The following is a 26,778-nucleotide window of genomic DNA, read 5'->3' as shown; positions in this document are numbered from 1 at the left end:
TGAGATATTGACACTTTAAAACCAGTCGCTTGGGCAGATGGGACTTGTCAGCTGTGGTTGGCAGCTCATCTTGGAGACAGAGAACTCTAATCTTAAACCTCTGCTGCCTTGCGGCTATACACACTCACAGGGAAGGCCTTGGGAGTAAACCCCGAGGAAAAATTCAGAGCTGGAGTCTCTAAGGCAGTCCTATGCTAAGTCCAACGCTGACTGGTGCCAAACTGTATCGGTCCTTGCTGTTCCTTTGGCCTCACCAGCTGGATGGAGACAGGGAGCCTACTGCATGGGCCACAGATTTCTCTCCTTATTGTACTGCCCTGGCTTGCTTAGGCAGCTAGAATGCAATATCCATGGTCGACCCCGATCAACAGAGGGACCGAAAGGCCTTTAAAGTGGTGTTTGAGGGACCGTTGCTGCACATTGTCAGCAGATAATCCGGCTAGAAGGAATAGTGCAGGTAAATTCTTTGACTTCCAGTAATTCAACGTGATCCCTTTTATACTGTGGTGGTCAAAAGCTACATCTGTCAGGTCAATGAATTGGAAAGGTAAATGCTTTGCTTTTATTTTTTATTTTAATATTAAATGTTGTATAAATTTATATAAATTAAGTATCTTTTTAGGTAAGACCATAAGACATAGGAGCAGAATTAGGCCATTCAGCCCATCGAGTCTGCTCCACCCTTCCATCATGGCTGATCCTGGATCCCACTTGACCCCATACACCTGTCTTCTTGCCATATCCTTTGATGCCCTGACCAATCAGGAAACTATCAACTTCCACCTTAAATATACACACAGACTTGGCCTCTACCATAGTCTGTGGCAGAGCATTCCACAGATTTATTACTCTATGGCTAAAAAAATTCCTCCTTACCTCTGTTTAAAAAGGTCTCACCTGAATTTTGAGGCTGTGCCCTCTAGCTCTGGATATCCACACCATAGGAAACATCGTCTCCACATCCACCCAATCTAGACCTTCAACATTGATAGGTTTCAATGAGATCCCCCCCCATATTCTTCTAAGTTCCAAAGAGTATATTTCTTAAATATATTTACTGAGGTAGCCTCCACTGCTTCACTGGGCAGAGTATTTCCACAGATTCACCACCCTTTGGGAAAAGCAGTTCCTCCTCATCTCCATCCTAAATCTACTCCCCCGAATCTTGCGTTTATGCTCTCTAGTTCTAGTCTCACCTACCAGTGGAAACAACTTTCCTGCCTCTATATTATCTACCCCTTTCATAATTTTATATGTTTCTATAAGATCTCCTCTCATTCTTCTGAATTCCAGTGTGCACCATTTCTTTTCAGGATATTGTGGACATGTTCAGAAACATCTCAGACCCTGGCACCTTGGCGGCAAACTACCATCTGTGTTTCCTTTCTGCATCACAGAATCGCCTATCTGTCCCCATGACTATACAGCCCCCTATTGCTGCTGTCATTCTCTTCAGTTCCCTACCCTTCTGAGCCACAGGGCCAGACTCAGTGCCAGAGGCATGACCACCATTGCTTCCCCCAGGTAGGTCGTCCCTCCCAACAGTACTCAAAATGGAATACTTATTGTTGAGGGAGACAGCCACAGGGGTTCTCTCCACTATCTGACATTCTCCTTTCACCCTCCTGACAGTCACCTAGTTATCTGTCTGCTGTAGTCTTGGGGTGACCACTCCCCTGTAGCTCCTGTCTATCACTGCTTCACTTTCCCTAACAAGTCGGAGGTCATCGAGCTTCAACTCCAGTTCCCTAACATTGTCTCTAAGGAGCTGCATCTCGATGCATCTGATGCAGATGAGGCCATCGGGGAGGCTGGAAGTCTCCGGGAAATCCCACATCTGACACCCAGAACAGAATACTGTAATACCTCCTATTCTCTCAAGAGTTAATTCAGAAAAAAAGAAATAAGAAATAAGGAATAAACTTACCTACTTACCTTGTCTCTGTCTGTTCTTGCCAAAGCCTTGTTGAACTAAAGATGACTGCTCCCATGCTGATCACTCCACTACAGGGTACCTCTATTTTATAGAGACTAGGTTCTTTAAAGCCCTTCACTGGACCTTCATGGGAATGCTTCAGTTGCATCTGCACAATACTCCAATCAATTATGTTATTATGCTGGGATTTCTCTCTAGAGTTTACAGAGAATGGTGGAAAAACTTAAAAAAAAAAATCCAGTGAGCTGCAGTTCTGTGGACGAAAATGCCTTGTTAATGAAGAGAGGCCCTAGGAGAATGGCAAGACTAGTTCAAGCTGACAGGATGGCGACAGTATCTCAAATAACCACGCATTACAGCAGTGGTGCGCAGAAGTGCATCTCTGGGCACACAGCATGTCAGACCTTGAAGTGGATAGCTCACAGCAGCAGAAGAGTGCACCATGTTCCACTCCTGCAGCCACTGCATTTGGTAGACTCCTGTACCTGATAAAATGGCTACTGAGTGCAGCTTTCCTCAACTCTCACCATCTAACTTAAAGTGGCATTCTAGAATTTACTTCATTTTTCCATCTCCTAACTATATTGTAAAACTCTTTTCAGTCAAAGCTGAAAATCCCAAGTTGCTCCAACCTTTTGTTGCAGCTAGCAGCTCTTACATTGCTGGAGAAGCCAGGATCACGCACAGTTTAAAGGATTCTGAGGCTGCCAATTCACTGTCAAGGGTGTGACTAATGGCTACTTGGGCAAGTTGCCAACTATTAACTGAGGAATTAAACCCAGCAAGCAGCAAAAGCTTTGGACATGGGAAGAAAGTTACAGAGGAAGGTTTAAATAAAACATTCACGTTCTGTATTGAAACTGATTAATTATCATTCATTAATATACCATGCACTGCAATATCAGGTTCTCATTTCTTTCTCTGACCAAATAATGTGATGATTTTGTGGCACTCTGTTCCAGGGAATGAAAAACATAATATGATTATTCATATCTGAGGAGAACAGCTAAATAAAGATCAACTATTTTCTCATTTTCATAGATGCTGTCTGACCTGCTCAGTTCCTCCAGTATTTTCTGTGTGTTGCTAAGGAGTTCTCAGCCTGGGGAATATTCATTGTTTTAGATAATGTTAATATCAGTGACACCTTCATACCAATTCAAAGATGTAGCTTTCTGTAAGTATTTTCTTGATTATAGCATTCTATTACGAAACAAATGGATCACCGGGACCATAGTGCTCCATATTCCTACCATCCATGTGCCCATACATCTTCTCTTAAACATTGAAATCAAGCTCACATGCACCTCTTGCACCAGCAGTGCACTCCACACTCTCACACCCCTCTAAGTGAAGAAGTTTCCCTTCATGCCTCCACCTTAAACTTTTCACCTTTCACTCTTAACCCATGACCTCTAGTTGTAGTTTCACCCAACCTCAGTAAAAAAAAGCGTACTTGCATTTACCCTCTCCATACCCTCATAATATTGTATACCTCTCCTCAGTCTCCTACGTCTCAAGGAAATAAGTACTAACCTCATTAAACTTTCCTTATAACTCAGGTCTTCCAGTCTGAACAACATGCTTGTAAAGTTTCTCTGTATTCTTTTCACCTTACTTACATCTTTCCTGCAGGTAGGTGACCAAAACGACACACAGTACTCCAAATTAGGCCTCACCAATGTCTTATCCAGCTTCAGCTTAACATCACATCTCCTGTACTCAATATGTTGATTTATGAAGGCCAATAGACCAAAAGCATTCTTTATCACCTTACCTACCTGTGACGTCACTTTCAATGAATTATGGACCTGTATTCCCAGATCTCTTTGTTCTACTGCACTCCTCAATGCTTTACCATTCAGTGTGTAAGACTTACTCTGGTTTGTCCTACTGAAGTGCAACAGCCTGCACTTGATTGGGTTAAATTCCGTCTGCCATTTTCAGCCCATTTTTCCAGCTGGTCCACGTCCCACGGATAACCTTCCTCATTGTCCACTGCAGACCCAGACTTGCTATTATCTGCAAATTTGCTGATCCTGTTAAACATATGATCATCCAGTTTGTTGAGATAGATGATAAACAACAACGGACTTAGTACCAATCCCTGTAAAACTCCACTAGTCACAGTCAGAGGGGCAACCATCTACTACCACTCACTGGCTTCTCCCACAAAGCCAATGTCCAATTTACCCTGACCTCATCCTGAATGCTGAGCAACATCCACTGCCTTGCCTTCATCCACTTTCCTGGTAACTTCCTTGAAAATCTCTATAAGATTGGTTAGACATGATCTACCATGCCATGCACAAAGCCGGGTTGACTATCCCCAATCAGTCCATGTCTTTTCAAATGCTTATAAATCGGGTCCTTTAGAATATCTTCCAATAACTCTTGTACTACTGATGTCAGGCTCACTGGCCTGTAATTTCCTGGGTTATGTTTAGAGCATTTCTTAAATTGCAGAACAACACTAACTGTCCTCTAATCCTCTGGTACCTCACCTATTGTTAAGGATGATTTAAATATCTCTGCTAGGGCCCCTGTAATTTCTGCACTTGCGTCCCCCAGGGTCCATCGGAACACTTTGTCAGGCTTGGGGATTTATCCACAAGTTCCTCAGAGCATTCCTTCGAGGATGAATCCTGAGGCTTCTTATGTGCAGGGGTGATTTGATGGGCCTCTGAGTCTCTTCCCTAAGTTCACTAGATCCCTTCATTGAACCAATGGCTGAATCAGAGTCCAAATGCTCATCTGTATCCTCAGGCAAAGTTAATGATGTGTTACAGATGGTTTTTAAACCTCTGGGAACAGGCTTTGTGTTTAGGAGTCTTTCCTTTAGTTGGGACCTGGCAGCTGGATCTCTTAGGCTTAGCTGCAGGAGTTCCCAACTGCTTTGCACATCCTTGGTCTTCACCTGAACTAGAGATTCCCTTTCTCTAGTTCCAGCGTGCCCCTGACTATACAGTGCCAGGACTCGCACTGTCCCATTGGCTGGGACTGGCTTGCCTGTCTTTGAGGGCAGGACTAGGTCTCCAGATGGCTTCAGGTTACCTTGCACTGATGTCTGCACCCTTGTTGGTCATTAAACTTGGGAAGGTCTGTGTGTCGGATTTCCATGCCACAAGCGTATCCTCTTACTATGACTGGACCAAGCAATGATTCTCCCTTCCTTCCCATTCACGGAAGGGTTATGTTAGGACAGCCAAAGATGTCTGAGGATCAGGGGTATGAGTGGTAAGCCAATGATATAGAAACTAATGTCTTCCACATGATCCTCAATCCTCATCGGCAAGACCCATGTCTGTTGCTGGATCTGCTCTGAATCTAGCAGACAGCCATCCAAGACCTTTGTGGGCAGTGGCTCTACTCTTGCAGCAGTATGTTGAGCTGGTGGGCAGTCCCCAAGTCTCAAAAAGTTACCAGCTCCCCCAGAGTCCACAATAGCCTTCACCTCTCTTCAGTTCTTACACCAGGAGATCTCTGCCAGAATCCATTGGGTTGGGAGTGGTGCGTGTTACCATTGCAGTCCTCCTGGTTCAGGATGCCTTAGCAGTAGCCTTGACTCCTAGAACTGGACATCTTCTTGCTGGAGAGCCTTGTGTTACCGATCTTCATGGGTTTGATTGAGTCCTGAGCAGGAGATGGGAAGGTCATAGTCCGAGATTGGGTGAGTTGGTGGTGGGGAGGTGCAACTGCGATGTGTTGAGACTGGGCTCGGGTTAGTCCTCCTCAACATCTTGAGGTGGTCTCACTTATGCTTCGCCAGATGATTATTGAGGCAATGGACTGGTCAATTAGGATTTCTATGTCCCCTGCTAGTTCTCCCAAGGTGAGGGCACCTTTTAGTTCATTCCAGAGTCCATGTCAAGAGTGGCCAAGTCTTCCCCATTCCAGCTACTCTCCTGGTCCAAGGTACGGATCTCGATAGCATAGTCAGCCACTGACCGGCTGCCCTAATGCACCTTCATCAGATGGTGTAAGCTCTATTTGTTCCAGTGGGATGATGAAATACCTTTCTCATGGTGGCCATGAATTCTTTCGAATTGGTGTGAATCTCCTTCCTTCATTCCCAATCCACAGTGGCCAAGGCAAAGGCTCTCCCAGTCAGAAGAGAGATAATGAAGGCTACCTTTCCATTCTCCAGAGGGAACTGGGATGGCTGGAGTTTGAAAACCAAAGAGCATTGAATGTGGAAGCCATAGCAAGATCTCAGTTCTCCACCAAATCCCTCTGGGGTTGGAAGATTTATTGGCTACACAGAGCAACTGACAGTCTCACCTGGGTGACTCTGGCTTCGTTGTTGTGAAAGTTTATGCACCTGACCTGGAGGTCATGTATCTCCAGGCTTTCTAGCGATCCCAGCTATCCATACTCCAGAGAGTTTGAGTGTTGAAATTCAGGAAGCTGGCACAGTTCAGTGCATATCATAACAAAGGAGGCCAGTTGGCCCATCTGTCTGTGTCTGACCTTTACCAATGCCAATCGATATTTTCTCCCGCAGTCCTTAGCTTAGCCTTGCAATTTTTTCCCCGCTGTAAATTTATCCAATTCCTTTTGAAAGAACATAATGGAATCTGTTTCCACCACATTTCATACAGTTCATTAGTACCCATTTAGTGCCTCAAGAGTGGCCCCAGCATTCATGTACAAGTTCCCAATGGTTTTCCATAAGAGACCACACTCTTATATATGAAACATTTTTATACCTATAGTTCATGGGTGGCGTGGTGGAGATACGCCTCTACCAAAGGAGGCATAAGGCACTCTTTCCCTCCGCTAGCCTGCACGTCACCCTTGGGCCTTGTTAACTTAAGTGCCAGTCTAAATGTCTCTTATACATATTGATTGTATCTGACTCCACCATTTCTTCTAGCAGTGAGTTCCAGATGCCAACTAATCTCTGTTAAACCACTATAAAACCAAACTCTTTAAAATTTCTCCTCACCTTACGACTATGTTTTCTTGATTTTGGTACTACTAGCAGGAGTATCCATGATTCCTATGTCCATTCATCCCTGCCCATTAATCTACCTCCTGGCACTTATCCCTCCAAGTGGCTGAAGTGCTATGCCTGTGCATTACCCTCCTCCCACACCTCCATTCACGGCCCCAAATCTGTCTTTCCACATGAGGCAACACCTCACCTGTGAATCTGTTGGGGTCGTCTATAGTGTCTGATGCTCTCAAAGTGGCCTCCTCTACCTGTCATAAATTGGTCGACCACTTTGTTGATCACCTCCGCACCATCTGCTGAAAGAGGAAATTCCTGATCGCCAAATATTTTAATTCCGATTCCCATTCTCGTTCCGACATGTTGCTCCATGACCTCTTCATGGGCCAAGATGAGGCCAGCCTCAGGGTGGAGGAGAAATATCTTATATTCCATTTGGGTAGCCTCCAATCTGATGGCATGAATATCGATTTCTTCTTTCGGTTAAAAAGCTTCCATCTCCCTCCCATCTTTTTCTATTCTGGCCTCTTACCTCTTTTCACCTGCCTATCACCTCCCTCAGAACCCCTCCTCCTTTTCCTTCTCCTAAGGTCCACTCTCCTCTCCTGTCAGATTCCTTCCTCTATTTTCCTACCAAATTGGCTTCACCTATCACCTTCCTTCCCCCCCCGCCTTCCTTTTTATTCTGGTGTCTTTCTCCTTTCTCCCTATTCCTGAAGAAGGGTCTCATCCTGAAATGTCAACTGTTATTTCATTTCTATTGATGCTCCCTGACCTGCTGGGTTCCTCCAGTACTTTGTGTGTATTGCTGAAGATTTTACCTGCCTTATCTATGCCTCTTGTAACCTCTCCCAGGTCAGATCATCCCTCAGCCTCCTTCATTCCAGGGATAACAAATCCAGTCTATACAAGTTCTCTCCGTAATTAAAATTCTTCATTCCAAACATATAAGTCAAAGGTTCAAAGTAAATTTATTATCAGGGTACGTCCATTTCACCATGTACAACACTTAATGCAACCTTTTCCTTCTTACAAAGCAGTTTATTTTGTAATTTGTCTAGTTTTGAGTTCTCATTAGTATTTACAAAATGATACTTGTACTAAGCAGACTTTTTAGATTCACCTTCGTCTGTATCTCTTTTATCGGCCAGGAAATTCTGGAGTTGTTTTCTTCCATTGCTCCTGATGGGAACAATCCTTGACTGTTCTTGAATTATCATTACCTGTGCATTTAAACTTTTGCTTCAAAGTTCCAGAACCACTCTCTTCCCTTTGACACTGACCTTCCCCCAATTAATCATTTTTGCCTTTGGATTTGTTCTCCTTTCCTATATTTATATATTTATAGGAGTAGGACTTTCCACTCCAACAACCCCATAACCTCGATTAACAGAACTCCTAATCTAACACAGGACAATTTATAATGACCAATTAAGCTATCCAGTACATCTTTGGACTGTGGGAGGAAACTGGAGCACCTATGGAAAACCAACAAATTCCACGGAGAGGATGTATAGGGAATCCTTACAGGATGGTGTCAGAATTGAACTCTGAACTCAGGAATACTCTGACCTGTAATAGTGTCACGATAACTGCTACACTATCGTGGCTCCTATAGGAAATTTAAATCTTTATGATGCATTTCTTCTTCTTCTGTGAAGGAAAATCTGCTACTCAGCTTTAATAATAAAATATATGATAATAAATTCTAACAAAAATTATATTCTAGGAATTTGTACAGCTTGAGGGCATAAATTGCCCTCATTCAGATGTCTTATGCAGATGACCCATTCAGATGACCCATGCATTGAATAAGGCTGAAGTATGTGATGAGATAGAGGTTAGTTGCCAATACTTTGAAAGTCTGTTCTGCTGTGTAACTCCATATAAACTGGTAACCTTTTACATGTAGATCTACTATCCTTTGGGAGAAGAATCGTGCTCTCAGATAGTTCATTGCAATTCCTTCTGGTAATGATGGCTGAGCAACTACATCCAGCAGAGACTTTGTACTTGGCCCTTAGATGTATCCCAGTAAGGCAGTCACACTCATTTTGAATGCAATTGTTGACCCTATGGACAAAAAGAATGGACAGACAGAAACCTTTTTTGTTCTGCATTATTTGTGATTTTTTAAAAATCGATTTCTTTTATTCAGTTCCTTTTTAAAATAATTTTGGCTCTTCAAATACTGAACAATTTGGTTTTATTAAAAATATAAGACTCTTCGTAAAGCTTTATTTATTTCTGACTCTTAGGTTTTTAAGAACTCTGAAAGAGCTTAATGAGCTGTTGATACTACTCACCCCTCAGACTCAGAGCTAGCTTCTTCAGAATGGTGGATAAGATGGTGGTGGTCCCCAGTGAAAATTGCTTCATGCAGAGGTCCTTCCCCTGTACATTGGGGATCTGGGTGGAAAGTGTTGCATAGGGCAGTACTGTGCAACAAGTTGTTAAGCTGGTTCACTGACCCTCTGTTCACTTGTCCACTCTATGACCAAGAGGACTCACTGTACTACGATGATATCCCAAGGACACGGCCTGGCAGACTACTGTGCTTACAGGGTGCCGGATTTTCGTGGCTCTGGAGGCGGGCTGATTCAAGGCCAGTGTCCCTGACTGAGGTGTTGTGGGATAATGCTGAACATCAGGGGCAGCGGGTTAGCTGCCGTGGGCTGTGTGTCCAGAGACATGAGCCCTGGGGCTGACTCTCTGGGCGCAGAGCTTGGAAAAAGTAACGCACCAGACTTTTAACGTCATAAATCAGTGCGTTGTTTGTTATGTCTCACCCTCGCTATGAAAAGGGGACACATGTTTTCCCTTATTAGGGAGAGAGAGAGCCTGTAGTATGCCGAATTACGGGTGAACGAGTAGAATTTGGGCTACTGCAAGTCTGTGTCTTTATTGATGCTTTGCTGCATGCTTGAGTGCTCGGTGGAGGGTGCCAATGCATTTTTGCTGCTGGGTTTGCTTTGCTGCTGCTTGTATGTTGGAGAGAGGGAGCTGGGGGACTTTGGGGTTTCAACGTTTAACTGTCATTCATTCTTTGGGGCACTCCTCTGTTTTTGTGGATGTTTGTGAAGAAAAAGAATTTCAGGATGTATATTGTATACATTTCTCTGACATTAAATGTACCTATTGACCTACCTATTATATGGAGTGTGAAAGGATGCAGCCCCTTTTTGAATATCTGAGGGGTTACTCCTCCAATTTTGATTGCATTTCAGCCCTGCACTCCTGATATATGGGCACCCACTATGGAAGGGGGCAGGTCGTTCAGAGGATCTTCTGGTGGGCTTGCTCCTGAGCCTGGCCAAGATGACCATTCACCGGTTCAGGCAGTGGATAGTCAAGGGCTCTGCTCGAGCTCACTACCTGCCCCTCTTCTAGGGATAAGTTTGTGCTCGAGTCTCTTTGGAGTGGGAGTATGCAGTCATGATAGATGCAATGAGGCACATCCAGGAATTGACTGTTTTATAAGGCAGGAATAGTCATATTTTAATTTGAATTTGTTCACTGCCTTGTAAATACTTGATGCATGTATTTTGTTTATTTTTGTGTGAATATACTTTTGTAGTTTCGTTAAAAAAAAGTGGAGGGGAAGGTCAGCTGCCCTCCAACATACAGAAGAAGTAAATATGAGGTAGCAAGTACAAAATAAACCTCTTGTTAGTTCATCTTCATTACAATGCTTGCGTTTTAACTCACACAAGAAACAATAAATAATCTGTCCCATGCTGTAGATGAAAAACATCTCAACCATTGTTCTGTCAGTTCTTAGACGATCGAAAATGGGAGAGCACTCTTGAGCAATATTATGCAGCACTTACCTGCAATAGAAAATGACCTTTGCCCTAGACACAAAACATGCAGCTCTTGCTTGAAGGGCAGAAATACCACTGCACAGATTGGCATTCTGCTCCATGGTCCGCTACTGCTTTAGAAAGAACTGCATTCTCTGATTTTTCATTTCTTTTCCTTCTTATAATTTTATTTATTTTATCACAATGATATTGTGTATCATTTAGGACCACTTCTCGCAGTCTGTCTGAGAGCAGCCTTGAATATGTATCCGTTAGCACCAATGTCAGCCAGTTAATTATTCTTAACTTTTTTGTGTCAATCCGCTTGTATAATTATTCTTTGTTGCCTGTGCAACCTTGACATTCAGATCGGATTTGACTTTCCCAAGTAACTCTGGTGTGGTCTGCAGAGCTGTATATGTGGCTATTTGTATGTCAGAATCATTCGCTCATTATGTGCCATTTTGTATGGCATGGGTGACCGTGATCTTTCCATTTCCATGATTGTTTTTGGCAAATTTTGCTACAAAACTGTTTGCCATTGCCTTCTTTTGGGCAGTGTCTTTACAAGGTGGGTGACCTCTGCCATTATCAATACTCTGCAGAGATTGTCTGCCTGGTGTCAGTGGTCGCAAAACTAGTACTTGTGATATGCACTGGCTGCTCATACAACCATCCACCACCTGCTCCCATGGCTTTGTGTGACCCTGATTGGGGTGTTGGGGGGCTAAGAAGGTGCTACACCTTACCCAATCTAGCAGAGGGAAGGAGCGCCTTACACCCTCCTTTAGTACAGCCACATCTCCACCCCGCCACCTAATGTCAGAATGTACATTTAAATATAAAATAATCAGATGGTCGAATAAAGATAAACAAAATAACATGAAAGTGGATGCAAAAATTCATAAGTCTGAGAAGCTTTGTAATATATTTCAATTTCTTAGGTTACATTGCCATGGATGGTGGGATTCAAGGGAAAGTGAACTTGTTAACTCACAGTAATTCAGCAGCCCAGTGATTGGATTCCTGCTCCTTCTCTGGGCATTAATATTTAATAGGGTTAGATAGTGTAAGGTGCAATAATGATGTAGAATGCTGGCAGAGACTTGATTAGACTTATGGCTGTATTGCAATTTCTGTGCAATTTTATGTCCAACAGAGATTCCAAAGGGTTATATGGGGTAATATGGGTTATATGGGATCAAAGAAAAAAAAACTGGTTGGTTTGTTGTGCAGGGCAGACTTACCAAAGCATGACACAGGAAAGCGTACGGAGGTCGTGTTTAAAATTTAGATTTTTTTGTCGGACATGGGAGGGAATTGTCCAAATCAGAACCAGATGCTATTTGAACAAGTAGATAGATAAATAGATAGATAGATAAGTTATTGATCCCAATGGAAGTTACAGTGTCACAGTAGCATTGCAAGTGCACAGATGTACAATATACAAATATTAGAAGAGAAGCAAGAAAGAATAAAAAATAAGTTACCTCAAGCAGTCTAAGAGGAGGGGTCATCACTTCCCCAGCTGTAGGTTGACTCATTATAGAGGCTAAAGGGAAGAATGACCTCATATCACGCTCTTTGGAGCAGCGCAGTTATCTTTGTCTATTACTGAAAGTGCTCCTCTGTTCAGCCAAGGTGGCATGCAGAGGGTGAGAAACATTGTCCAGCATTGTCAGGATTTTCTGCAGGGTCCTTTGTTCTACCACAGCTCCACTGTGTTCAGTTTAACTCCTATAACAGATCCAGGCTTTCTAATCAGTTTATTGTGCCTGTTGGCATTACCTGTGTTGATGCCATTGCCCCAGCACACCACCACAGAGGAGCTTGTACTGGTGACAACGGAACATGAAGGAGAGGCCTGCATACTCCAAAGGACCTCGGTCTCCTCAGGAAGTAGAAGCACCTCTGGCCCTCTTGTACACAGCCTCTGTGTTGGTGCTCCACTCAAGTCTCTCATCCAGGTGCTCCCCTAGATACTTATAGGTTGCCATCACATCCACGCCCTCACTATCAATGGTAACAGAGAGCAGTGCTGTCTTGGTCTTCATAAAGTCCATCACCATCACCTTTGTCTTACTGATGTTGAGCTGCAGATGATTCAGTCGCACCATTTGACAAAGTCATCCACTATGGCCTTGTACTCATCCTACCGTCCTCCCTTTATATGCCCCACTATTGCTGAGTCATCAGAGAAATTCTGCAGATGACATGACTCAGTGTTGAAAAGCAATGGCAAAGTGGCCGGAAATTTAACATTTCAAGCTTGTCTGAGAAAAATGTCTTCAAGATGATGTATAGGTAACAGATTTGACTTTCCCAAGAAAGCTCTGGTGTGATCTGTGGTGCTTCATGTGTGGCTAATTTTATATCAGTGTATTTTTATGAAATGCACATTAGCCTTCCTTGATTGTTCATCTGCTTTTGGTTCATAAGATTAAGCTTTGTGAGTATCTACCATCTTTTGCATCAATGGTGCTGTGGTGGAGATGGTTGAGAGCTTCAAGTACCTGGTTGTAAACACCTCCAAGAATTTGTTCTGGGCCAGCCGTGTTAATGGAAATGCTAAGAAAGTACACCAATCAAGCAGTAGTAAATCAAGGCAACTGGACTTGCTGTGTTGTCAAGAAGACGTTTCACCACTCATCCAAGAGGCTTCTTCAGTTATGATCCATGGTGGGTAGTTTTCCAGCTTATAAACTCTGTGAGTTGTTTAAAGGCATAGCAATCACATGAGGGTCATAAAGAGTCATAGGGGTAATGAGAGGGCCATTAGTCCCTCTCATTGGCATGAATGGAGGTGTGAGCTGTTGTGGAGACCCCTCTTTCAAACCACCTGTTCTCCCTGTCCAAAATGGTGCACAGTGTTATCTTCAAAGGAGTAACCCTTGTCCTTTAGGTGTAGATATGCAGATCAGTCTTGACCTGAGATGTTATCCCTCCTACGCTGGGCCATCTGTTTGAGAAGTGATTGTTTTGTCTCACTGATTTACCGATCTGTGAGGTTCCCATTGCATTGGATAGTGTATACAATATTGCTCTGTTTATGTTTGGGTGTAGAATCCTTGGGAGTCCTATATAACTGCGCCGAAAATGTGCCCACCAACATGACTGCTAAAGATAAGGAGTGCAAGTATTTGAGAGAAGCCTTGAAAGCTTGTGGCTACCCTGACTGGGCCTTCATCAAGGCAGCAAGAAAAGTCAGCCAGGATATCAGCTCTACAGACAGAGGTAAGGAGCGAAGCAGACGGAAAAACACAGTCATCCCATATATAGCTGGAGTTTCAGAGAAACTCAGAAGGATTTTCAACACCAAAAATCCCTGTAGCACTCACAACACGCAGGTCGGGCAGCATCCGTGGAAACGATGAGTTGACGTTTCAGGCCAGAACCCTTCGTCAGGACTGTAGAGGGAAGGGGCAGAGGCCCTATAAAGAAGGTGAGTGTTGCTTTGATCCCAGCAACTGCAGATTATTTTGTGCTTAAAAATCCCTGTGTTTTTCAAAGCTACAAACACACTCAGTCAGAAGCTTGTCCACCCTAAGGATCCTACACCCAAACATAAACAGAGCAATAATGTATATGCTATCCAATGCAATGAGAAGTGCACAGATCTGTAAATCAGTGAGACAAAATAACCACTTCACAAACGGATGGCCCAATGTAGAAGGACTAACACCTCAGGTCAAGACTCATCTGTATATCTACACTTAAAGGACAAGGACACTCCTTTGATGATAACAATGTGCACAATTTGGACAGGGAGGACAGGCGGTTTGAAAGAGGGGATAAGGAAGCCATCTTTGACAAATTGGAAAACCCATTCCTCAGCAGATGGGGTGTGGTACGACACCACCTATCAGTAGGGGTGGTGCTAATATTTTAGGTGCCGGAGTTGACAAAATGCTTGCCATTTCCTATATCCTCTCTCTATATATGTCACACCCAATTTGTGTACCTGCTCATTTCATGTACTGGGCAACTTCCTTGCCCCATACATGTAATGAGCAAGTACACAAATTGGGTGTGACATATATATATATGAATAGGGATTCTTATAATGTCAGGCACTAAACCAAGATGAAAGAAATATATGAATTCCAGAGCTCCACAGAGATATAGTGATAGTTTAGACATTAACAAGATTATAGCCTATCACTACATTTCAGTGTATAACTGGTATAATATTATACTTAATTTAATAATATGACAAAGTATTGCACAGTTGCACTCACTAATTATCATAAAATGTAATTATCAAGCAAGTAAAGAAAAAGACGGTAATCATGTATTTTACCAACTTAAAAGTAATTACCTACTTACCAAATGCCACAAATGAGAAGTTTCACAATAATTTCCACAAAGGGTCAGGCGTAATATATGTTCGGGGGTCTGAAGCAACTCTTGTCCTGGTGTCATCTGCTGATCTGTGGTACCGCAGCCATGTTGTGACATAAGGCTCCGGATTCCACGGAACAAGAGGAGGTCTGTGTAGTTTAACAAACATAAGTGTTGATACGTGATTTATGAGAATTCTTGAGCATGTTGTTGCTATTATCAAGTTCATGTGACTGAATCCTCTCTCACACTCAGCAGTACTAATAAGAGCAACTCCCGTATATTTTAAATCATCTCTAGATTACTTATAATACCTAATACAATGTAAATGCTATGTAAATAGTTGTTATACTGTATTGTTTAGGGAACAATGCACAAACAACGAGTGCTGGAGAGAGACTGAGGATCTGCGAAATGGCGGGAGGCTACTGCAGGGTACGCTGGGACAACGGGTCGAGCGAGGAGGAATTTCACAAATACCTAAATAAAAAACAGTCACAGCTCCAGGATTTCACCAAAAACAATCAAATATCCTAATGTAATTAGTGGTATTTTCCCCACCAGCCCCCACACCCTCTCCCCAAACCCCGCTTCTGTAAAATTCCCTCTATTTAATATGCGGCCGCTGTTAAATTCTCGGCTTGTTTATTTTGACTTTTTTTTTACAGAGGTGCTGGAGCAGTGTTCCAGTGAGCTCCGGCCCCACTGCACCCCTGCCTATCAGCTACTTACAGTGCAGTCCTCTAACCCGGCGTTTCCACAAAAGTTCACACCTCCATTAATGCAAAGATAAGACTAATGACCCTCTCATTATCTCTATGGCATTTAACGACCCTCATATGATTGCCATACCTTTAAGCAACTTTCAGAGTTTCTAAGCCAGAAAACTACCTGCTAGGGATCAGAACTGAAGAAAAATTTTGGTTAGTCGGCGATGCATCTTCTGGACAACACATCAAGTCCAGTTGCCTTGATTTACTACTACCTGATATACAATAACCTGGATGACCGAGAACCTTCATAGACATAAAGCACACCATAGAAAGCATCCTATCTGGAGGCATCACAGCTTGGTATGGTAACTGTTCTGCCCAAGACTGTGAGAAATTACAGAGAGATGTGAAGGCAGCCCTGTCCATTACAGAAAGAAGCCTCTCCTTATTGACTCTGTCTATACTTCCTGTTGCCTTGGGAAGGTAGCCAACATAATCAAGGGTCACTGCAGACATTCCCTCTTCTCTCTCTTCCATTGGGCAGAAGATACAAAAGTTTCAGGACACATACCATCAGATTCAGCAGATCCTTCAATGGACCTCACATATACTAAAGATGAATTCTAAATCTCCCAGTCTGTCTCTTCGTGGCCCTTGCACATTATTTCTTTACCTGCATTGTACTTTCTCTACAAGTGCTACACTATATTCCACATTCTCTTTTCTCTTTACGATCTTGATGTATTATGCATGGCATAATGCCACACAAACAGAAATTCTTCATGGTCCACGTGACAATAATATTAAACCAGTATCAGTACCAAAAACGAACTTGAGGAACGTTCATAGGAATGGTTTCGATTTCGTTAAAATAAGGATTTTCTTTCCTTTCAGTACTATATCATTTTAAATATGATATTGAATTGGATAGTGGCCATCCACCTTTCCTCCTGGTAATCTGGAGTAGAGAAGTACTCAAAGCGGAGATGATGAGAGGTTGGACAAACTTGGGTTGTTTTCTCTGAAGTGGCAGAGGCTGAAGGCAGATTTTTTAAAGGTTTATAAGTTTGTGAGAGACATAGATAGGAAAGACAGACAAGGGTTGAAATGTCGAATACCAAGTGACATGCATTTTAGGCGAGAGGGGGTAATTTCAAAGGAGCTGTGAAGGGCACAATTTTACACAGGGAGTGGTGGGTGCCTGGAATGCACTACCTGGGGTGGTGGTAGACACAGAAACATTAGGGACTTTAAGGAGACATTTAGGTATGCACATGAATGTGAGGAAAATGGGATGGTATGGGCACAGTATAGGCAGAAGAGATTAGTTTAGTTGGCCATTTGATTACTAATTTAATTGGTTTGGCACAGCATTGTGGGATGAAGGGCCTGTCCCTGTGCTGTAGTGTTCAATGTTCTATGAGACACTGGGAGTTAGGAGAAAAGTGATCAAGGTGGTTAGGAACATAAGTTATTGAGGAAGTAGGAGAGGCAAGGATTTAGAGGAACCAGTACTAGAACTATAGTGGAGTATGATCCCCCTTTCATATACACACCCTCCAGAATTAATCGTTGGATGTTGATCAGGATCAGAAGCAATGATGGTTTTGAAATGAGACAAGAAAGAAATGGAACATGCTAAACGATTGGAAAGTGGAGCGAGCAGAAGGCTTGAAACTCACAGATCAGGTGAATTGATGTTGTTCCTTTTTGCACCTTGTGATGCAATGGACAGCAACTTTTGCCATTTCCTTAGCATTTGTCTGTTTTTTTTTATGAGGCCAGGTTGCTGGCTTAATGCTCAACCCAGCACGGGTGGAAAGTGCGCAAGGAGTAGGCCGGATTCGAACCTAGGATTATTGGCCTTGAAGTCTGGTGCTGATGCCACTATACCACCGGTCCGGTAAGATCTGACGCTAATAGATCAGGTGAGTACAAAGCTGAAATTCCACAAAGCATAAACTTTGGTTTTGATGAACATAAACTGTAGAGATGCTTATACCATGATTGCATTTAAGCTGCTTTTTCATTTTCTATTTGTGTGTTCCTGTTGTAAACATTTGGCCATTAATATATAAGACTGAGAAACCCATGTAGTATTCTCGTCTTAATTCAGTGCACAGCTTTAATTTTAATTACATCACTGTCATTTGAATAATTTAGAACTTCTCAAATCCCCAAATGAATGCAATTATCCTGTTGGGTTGGATCACAGCTGGTGATAATCCATTGAAATTTATTTCATAAAATAAGCTCTTTTTCATGCTGAACTTTTCAGGAAAATCTCAATTCCTTCAATTGCCAGGAACAAAATCTGCTGAAAGCCTCACTGTGATAGCATCTGGGGAACAGTTTGAACTGCGGCAGATTGAACATGCTGTAATATTCATATGTTCTAATATAATTCTTCAGCTTTTGAAATTTAGCAGGACATATGCGATTACTAAGGGATAGATTACAAATCAGATGATGTGTATTATGCATGAAAAATTGCTGCTGAGACCTCATGTGCAGTATGCATGCAAAATTGGAAAACGAGTAGGTGTAGAGAGTGAAGATGAAGTTGGTTCAGAATCAGAGACTTAGGTCACGAGGAATATTTAAGGATGTTGGACTTTTTGTGGAACGTAGAAATCAGAGGTGGCCTAAAGAAAATGCTTGAGGACATAAAGAGTATTGAATATGTCCTGGAAAATTTCTCATCAGCAATAGCTCAGTTAAGCTAATAACAAGAGCAGATTGTTCATTGTTAAATCTGAAAACACAGACTGCAACCAGTCCTTTTCTAGACAATGGACTGCTAATGACACATAGTAAAAATTCTGTAGATTTCACAAATGTGAGAAAGTCTCCCAGTGTTGGAAATCCAAAGCAACACGCACACACAAAATGCTGGAGGAACTCAGCATGTCAGGCAACATCAATGGAAAAGAACAAACAGTTGATGTTTTGGGCCGAGCACCTTCTTCAACAGATATGAGGAAACTGGGTTCTTCTAGTGTTCTGAGGTCAGGTTGCAATCAACATTCCTTTAGATCTTCCCATAATCATTGTATCTGTTACTCACTGTTTCCTTGAATCTATTCCAGCGCCAGCAGTCCAACTGAAATTACTGTACAAAGGCTGCTATTCCCAAAACTGTTACATATGCCAAGCCACCTGTCTGCTGTCTTAGAAGCCTACAGAAATATCACTTTTCACTATTCTATCTTTGTCAGAGACTGTAGTGTTCCCTTCTGCAAACTTAGTGGCCAAGAGAAAAATGTGATTTCAATCCAAGACCCTCTATTATCAATAAAACGACAAATTATTCTTCTGATACTAATACTAAAATGAGCTCTAGATTCAGCGTGTGGCTAGCAAATGGAAAAAAAGGATCTCTGAACACCCATATGAAATAATTTGACCAGAAGTAGGGTTGGTCACTAATGTTTAAATGAATATAATGTTACACCATAATTAGCTCTGAGGCTCAAAGGCCAAATACGCTATTGTAGGTTTTTTTTTGCAGTGATGCAACCTATTTGCTGATGGCACTAAGGGTAGATGCAGGCGCTTGGATATACAGTAAATATCTTCAAACACTATAGTTGCCAGAAAAGATGGAGAAAAGTACTGTGGAATGATTTCAGCTTAATCAAATTTGAATTTGATTAGATAAGTATTAATTACCCTTCATTTATTATTCTTGGAGTCAGCAATATTAAGTTTTTCAACAACTTTTCATTGTAACATTAATACTTTCCACATTCCTCTGTGCCTTTCACTGTTTTGGCCGACTCTCCAGGGATTTTATACCTAATCCTTCCTTAATTATAAATCTCAGTCTAAACTTTCTCTTCAGAACTCCTGAAATCATCTCAATGCCCATTCTATCCAAGGTGGAAATTTTTACCCTAGCATTAACATGTCCAGAAGATTTGTATATCAAGATAGAAGTGGACCCAGTTGTATTCTTTAACCTATTGGAACCCTAATTCCATGATTCCTTTAACACACCAAAGCTCTGGTTCACACATTCCCTTTGACACTTCAGGGCTCCAGTTCCACTCTCCAGCCAATTCCCACGATTGTATTCAACCCACCATTGTTCTGATTCCCATGCTCCCTTTACACCCACCTGGTTCTTCTTCCTGTGCATCCTTAAAACATATCTGGGCACCAGTTCCTGAGCTCCCTTTAAACTTACCCAGCCTGCCAGCAATTTTTACAGTACTATTGTGTAATACCTAAAAGAATGATTGAAACTGTGTTGGATTATTAATTGAAATAACATCCAGTACTAGTTCACCGAATCAGAAGTCCACCAAAGCCACAAGTGTGTAGAATTGATAGCTTTACTTCATAAGAAAAAAATGACACTGCATTACTGTATTAATAAATTTTTGATGTCAGTAATTAATGCTTAACTCTTCATTAATTAGCACTTACAATTTTACTAAAGGGACCTTGTCATTGCTACATCAAATTATCTGAGTTGGTTTTAGTTCCCATCATCATGAAATGCTTTCGGATGTTGGTCATGGCGTACATTAACTCCAGCCTCCCAGCCAACCTCAACCCACTGTAATTAGACCATAAGACCATAAGATAGAGGAGCAGAATAATGGGGCCATCTGGTCCATCGAGTCTGCTCTGCCATTTCAACATGACTGATCCAATTTTCCTCTCAGCCCCAATCTCTTGCCTTCTTCCCGTATCCTTTCGTTCCCTGACCAATTAAGAATCTACCAACCTCTTCCTTAAATATACATAAAAGCTTGGCCTCCACAGCTGCCTCTGGCAAAGAATTCCACAGATTCACCACTCTCTGGCTAAAGAAATTACGTATCAATTCCGTTCCGAAAGGATGCCCCTCTATTCTGAGGCAGTGTCCTCTGTTCTTAAACCTTCCCATTATTGGAAACATCCTCTCCACATCCATTCTATCAAGACCTTTTACCATTCAATAGGCTTCAATGAGGTTACCCCTAATTCTTCTGAATTCCAGTGAATACAGGCCCAGACCCTTCAAACAGTTTTACATATAATAAGCCACTCAATTGTGGAATCATTTTCGTGAACTTCCTTTGAATTCTCTCCAGTTTCAGTAATCCTTTCGAAGATAAGGGGTCCAAAACTGCTTATAATGCTCCAAGTGAGGCTTCACCAGTTCTTTATAAAGCCTCAATATTACATGCTTTCTTTTATATTCTAGTCCTCTTGAAATGAATGCTAGCATTGCATGTTCCTTCCTCACCACAGACTCAACCTGCAAAGTAACCTTTAGGGAATTCTACAGAAGGACTGCCAAGTCCCTTTGTGCCTCAGTTTTTTTCTGTATTTTCTCCCCTTTTAGGAAATAGTCAACCCTTACATTTCTTCTATCAAAGTGCATGAACATACTGTATACTTCCCGTATACATACTGTAATCCATCTACCATTTACTTGCCCATTTTCCTAATCTGTCTAAGTCCTTCATAGCTTCTCTATTTCCCCCAAACTACCTGCTCCTCCACCTATCTTCATATCGTTTGCAAACTTTGCAACAAAGCCATCAATTCCATTATCCAAATCATCGACATATAATGTAAAAATATTAGTCCCAACACAGACCCCCGTGGAGCACCACTAGTCACTGGCAGCCAACCAGAAAAGTCTCCCTTCATTCTCATTCTTTGCCTCCTGCCACACTGTATCCATGCTAGAATCCTTCCTGTAAGAACATGGGATCACTGTTTGTTAAGTAGCCTCATGTGGCATCTTGTCAAAGGCTTTCTGAAAACCCAAGTACACAACATCAACTGATTCTCCTTTGTCTGTCCTGCTTTTTACTTCTTTGAAGAATTCCAACAGTTTTGTCAGACATGATTTCCCTTGTGGAGACTATGCCGAATGCATCTTATTTTATCTTGTGCTTCCAAATGCCCTAAGACCTCATCCTTAACAATCGACTCCAATATCTTCAGACTAATTGGCTGATAATTTCCTTTCTTCTGCCTCTCTCCCTTCTTGAAGAGCGGAGTTACATTTGCAATTTTCCAGTTTTCCAGAAGCATTCTAGGATCTAGCAATTCTTGAAAGATGCCTCCACAATCTTCAACCACGTTTTCTAGAACCCTAGAGTGTACACCATCTGGTCCAGGCGACTTATCTACCTTCAGACCTTTCAGTTTCCCAATAAGCTTCTCTCTAGTTCTGGTAACTTCACATACTTCAAGATCTCTGAAACCTGGAAATTCCCACATACTGCAAGTGTCTTCCACAGTGAAAATTGATGCAAAATACATGTTCAGTCTGTCCACCATTTCCTTGTCCCCCATTACTACCTCTCCAGCACCATATTCCAGTAGTCTGATATCCACTCTCATCTGGCTTTTACAGCTTATGTATCCGAAGAACCTTTTGGTATCCTCTTTAATATTATTGGCTAGCTTACTTTCGTATTCCATCTTCACCTTCTTAATGACGTTTTAGTTGCCTTCTGTTGGTTTTTAAAAGTTTCCCAATCCTCTGACTTTCCACTATTTTTTTGCTCCATTACATGCCCTGTCTTTGGCTTTTATGTTGGCCCTGACTTCTTTTGTTAGCCACGGTCATGTCATCTTTCCTTCAGAATACTTCCTCTCTTAGACCTATAGATCTAGAATTCTACAACCCTCACCCACCTCTCCCCCCAGCAATTGATGCTTAAGTTTCAAACCAATTCAATTCAGTTCAATTCAAGATGGTTTAATGCCATTTCAGTACACAATATAAAGGAGAATGAAATAATTGTTACGCTGGATCTGATACAGCACAAAAATACACAATAAGATAAAAATATGATTATAATAAAAACACAAGAAATATAAATACATGGGACAGCTTATATACATAGAGCAAAGGGTTCCCTATTTGTGGTGCATGAACCCCTTGCTTAGTGGTATTGGCCCAAGGCTTAAAAAATCTTTGGGAAACCCTGACATAGAGTGATTTCTGTCCATGGAGTGATGCTTGGCACAGAAATGTCTGTACATAATGTAGCTTACAGGAAATGATAACGTAGTGCTGGTTGAGGATCTGGAAGGATGGGTTAGTGGGTGGAGGCGTTGGTCAGCCTTACTGCTTGGGGAAAGCAACTGTTTTCTGAGTCTGGTGGTCCTGGTGTGGATGCTACATTGCCTCATCCCTGATGGGAGTGGGCCAAGCAGTCCATGAACGAGGAGGATAGGATCTTTCATGATGTTATTGGCCTTTTTCCGGCACCTTTCTGTATATTTGTCCTTGAAGGTGGGGGAGGCTGACCAACAGACCGCAATCAAGGGTTGGTAACAATACCTCCTCCATGATTATCCTCAACAACTGTGCTCTGAGCCGCTAACAAAACCAATTCCAATCCACCCACAAGTATAACAACTTGATAATGCTTGTTTCTTGTAGGGGGTGACGCAAACAACGGAGGATTATATTCATGAAGATAAATCTTATGGTAAACCCAGATACCAATTTCCATTTGTTATGTTTGGCAGGATCATCTCATCTAAGGTTACAAATGTATTTGCACATTTGCAATTGTATATTTTATTGGCAAATCTAGTCTTGTAAGATGAGGCACACTTAAGTCAGTTTGTATTGCGTCATCTAGGTCTTGGACTCCTTGTTTTCTGAATGATTGATGAAAATGTCACTTTCAAAAAGATATGGGAAGGACTAAAAGCAGCGATGAATTAAGGGAGGGAGGTTTAATTTCAAATCAGGTATGACACAGAAAATGGATACCAGAAATGAAATATTAAATTAGAAAAGAAGGAAAAACAAAAAACATGAAAATATATTAAATTTGGACATTTTTCATATCACTTTTATATTTTCAATACATGAGAAGATGCAATTGCTCACTTGTATTGGTGAGTTCCGGGGCCAGAAATGTTGACTGGAACTAATTAACATTTATAATGCCTTTAAAAAGGTACATTAGCTTGTAATCACACACATTAAACATTAATTTGAAGTGAGCAGCTCCAAAATTTATCTTCAAATATAAAAATATGAAATCCTCATTTTTGTTTTTCAGAGGCTCAATATTTGCCAAGCCTACAAGAGATTTCATTTCTACTGTCTCTAAGTTGCACTGTGATATTGTTATAACTGTGCACAAAACACAGATTAGAGAATAAAGACTATTATGGCTTGGATAGCTCCATCTACCCTGAGTATTAAATTGTTATCTGCTCACTTTATCCTGATTAAAGCAGGCTGACCACTTTTATTGCCAGTACTTAGCTTGTAGGTGTTTATTACATTTGTGGATTAAATAAATTGCCATTGTGCAGTTAAGAACATGCCCAGTGAGACATGAAATGCTGACAACACACAGTTCAGTTATTTTCACTAACTAGGCTTGTGTTTATGGAGTGTTTTGATGCAGAAGAATGTCAATGCATTTTGCAGAGGTGTAACAGATAAGTGTCTCCAAAACAACCAGCTATTAAAAAGGTTGAACTTGGCCAAGGTGGTGCATTGTAAGCAAAGTCTTAAAGAAAGAAGGTGGCAATCAAGATTTAAGATCAAAGTTATCCCTATGCAGCTGAATCAGGGCGGCATTATAGTGTAGTGATTAACACAACACTTTACAGTGCCGGTGACCCGGGTTCAATTCCCACTGCTGCTCGCTAGGGGTTTGTATGTTCTCCTCATGGCTGCATGGGTTTCCTCAGGGTACTCCAGTTTCCTCTCATAGTCCAAAGATGTACCATTTGATTAGTTAATTAGTCATTATAAATTGTCCCGTGATTAGGCTTGGGTAGAGTTGGAGGTTGCTAGGCGACACAGTTTGAAGGGCCAGAAAAGCCTCTTCTGTACTGTATCTCAACAAATAAATAAATAAATAGCTGAAAACTGATGGTGGGTGGTTGAAGATACATACAAATCCAGGATAATGTAGGTATAGGATAAGATCTGGGTAGATTACAAAACTGAGAACTATAAAATAATAAAAAGATTACACACGATAAAAAATAGAAATGTTACCACAGGCCAATTCTTCCAATGAAACTTCATAATCAAGAAACTATAGTCAAACAAGAATCTATAGCATAGGAACAATGATGTGAATTTTGGTGAGAAACTGCATGCAAAGCAGAATATTGATAATGAATACAGAGAGAAAATAGCCGTTAGGCTCGCCAGTCTGCTGCTTCTGCACAATTCTGCACAATTCTACACTCTATTTCTTTGATTAGTCTCTCTAAAGAAAACTTCTCACAATTCCTTACCTTATATTATAGTGGTGATATAGAGTGTATCTATATTGCAATAACTATATTGCACCATTCCTAAAGCCCTACCTTTCATTTTCTGTTGATGTGCTTGCCAGCATCTACATTTAATATCACACCTTTCTACCTTCAGCATCACTGACATTAACATCCCCTTGGAGCTTTTTTGAACATCTGGTTGTCTTTGTCCCCTTAGCCTTTGGTGCCAATTGTCATTATGGAAAGATCAGCAATGATTTTAAAAGTAAGGAGAAAATGAACTATTTCTAGGGATATCTCTAGGAATAAGAATACATACTTCTGAATATGGCAACATCCTTCTAGCTTTAACGATAACACACAGCAATCAGATTTTTATTGATCTCTTAGAAAATAATTACCTGAAATACCATTACTGTCTTGGCATGACTCTTCAAGTTAAGGGTATATTATAGACAACTAAAACTTGCAGTTGAAGAGAAAGACCTGATTGATAGTTGTGGAGAAATATATAAACCATAGAAAAGGTACTGAGAGTCAACAGGGAGATGCAGCCAGTTCCATACTAAACAGTGAGTATTCACTCCTGTAATTTTCAGTCAGCTGGATTTACAATGGCTTGCTGCTGGCAGTAAATTCTGGTCTATTTTGTTTAATCATGCAGGAAGAAGCAGGGTGTCTGCTGAAGGACTTAGACTGATTAGGAGAATGGGCAGATGGAATATAGTGTGAGGTAGTGTATGGACATATGCTTTGGTAGAAGAAATAAAAGCTACAGCATTTTTTAAGCAAGGAGAAAATTCAGACATCAGAGGTGCAAGGGGACTTGGAGGTCCTTGTACAGGATTCCCTGAAGGCTAACTTGCAGGTTGAGTTGGTGGTAAGGAAGGCAAATGCAATGTTAGCATTCATTTTGAGAAGACTAGAATATAAAAGCAAAGATGTATTGATGAGGCTTTGTAAGGCATTAGTTGTACCACACTTGGAGTATTGTTCGCAGTTTTGGACCCCTTCTTGAAGAAATGATGTGCTGGCATTGGAGAGGAAGTTCACGGGAATGATCCCAAGCATGAAAGGGTTAACATATGAGGAGTGTTGATGGCTCTGGGCCTGTATTTGTTGGGCATTAGAAGTTTCAGAGGGGATCTCATTGAAACTTATTGAATATTGAAAGACCTAGATAGAGTGGATGTGGAGATGATAGTGGGGGAGTGTAGGACCAGAGGGTACAGCCTCAGAATTTAGGTCAAAGATGAGAAGGAATTTCTTTTGACAAGGTTGTGAATCGGTGAAATTCATTGCAATGGATGGCTGTTGAGGAAAAGTCACTGTGTATATATCAAGTGGAGGTTGATAGGTTCTTGATTAGTAAGGGTGTCAAAGGTTATGTGGAGAAGGCAGGAGATGTGGTTGAGAGGGATAATAAATCAGCCTTAATGGAATGGTGGAGCAGAGTCGACAGGACAATTAGTCTAATTCTGTTCCTATGTCTTATGGTCTTATTTTTCCAGTCAATATTGCTGTGATGTTAATAAAAGATTGCTGTTGATCTATAAAAATATTACAGCGTGTATTCTTTGCTAGTGTTAAGTGCCCATGTTGAAATTTATTCACTATCATGCCTTATAGTTGCACTCACTACTGGAAGACATAATGATAGCATGAAAAATTCACATGACCATTTACATAATCTTGACAAGAATAATTTATAAACACAAAAATGACAATATATATATTTTTAAACATAGGACCAAATAGAAATTGGAAAACCATCTTTAGTTATTTCCAAACTCCCTAGCTTTCGTCTTCTGG

This window comes from Mobula birostris, chromosome 5, assembly GCF_030028105.1.
Source record: "Mobula birostris isolate sMobBir1 chromosome 5, sMobBir1.hap1, whole genome shotgun sequence".
Lineage (NCBI taxonomy): Eukaryota > Metazoa > Chordata > Chondrichthyes > Myliobatiformes > Myliobatidae > Mobula > Mobula birostris.
Note: the sequence above shows the minus strand (reverse complement) of the source record.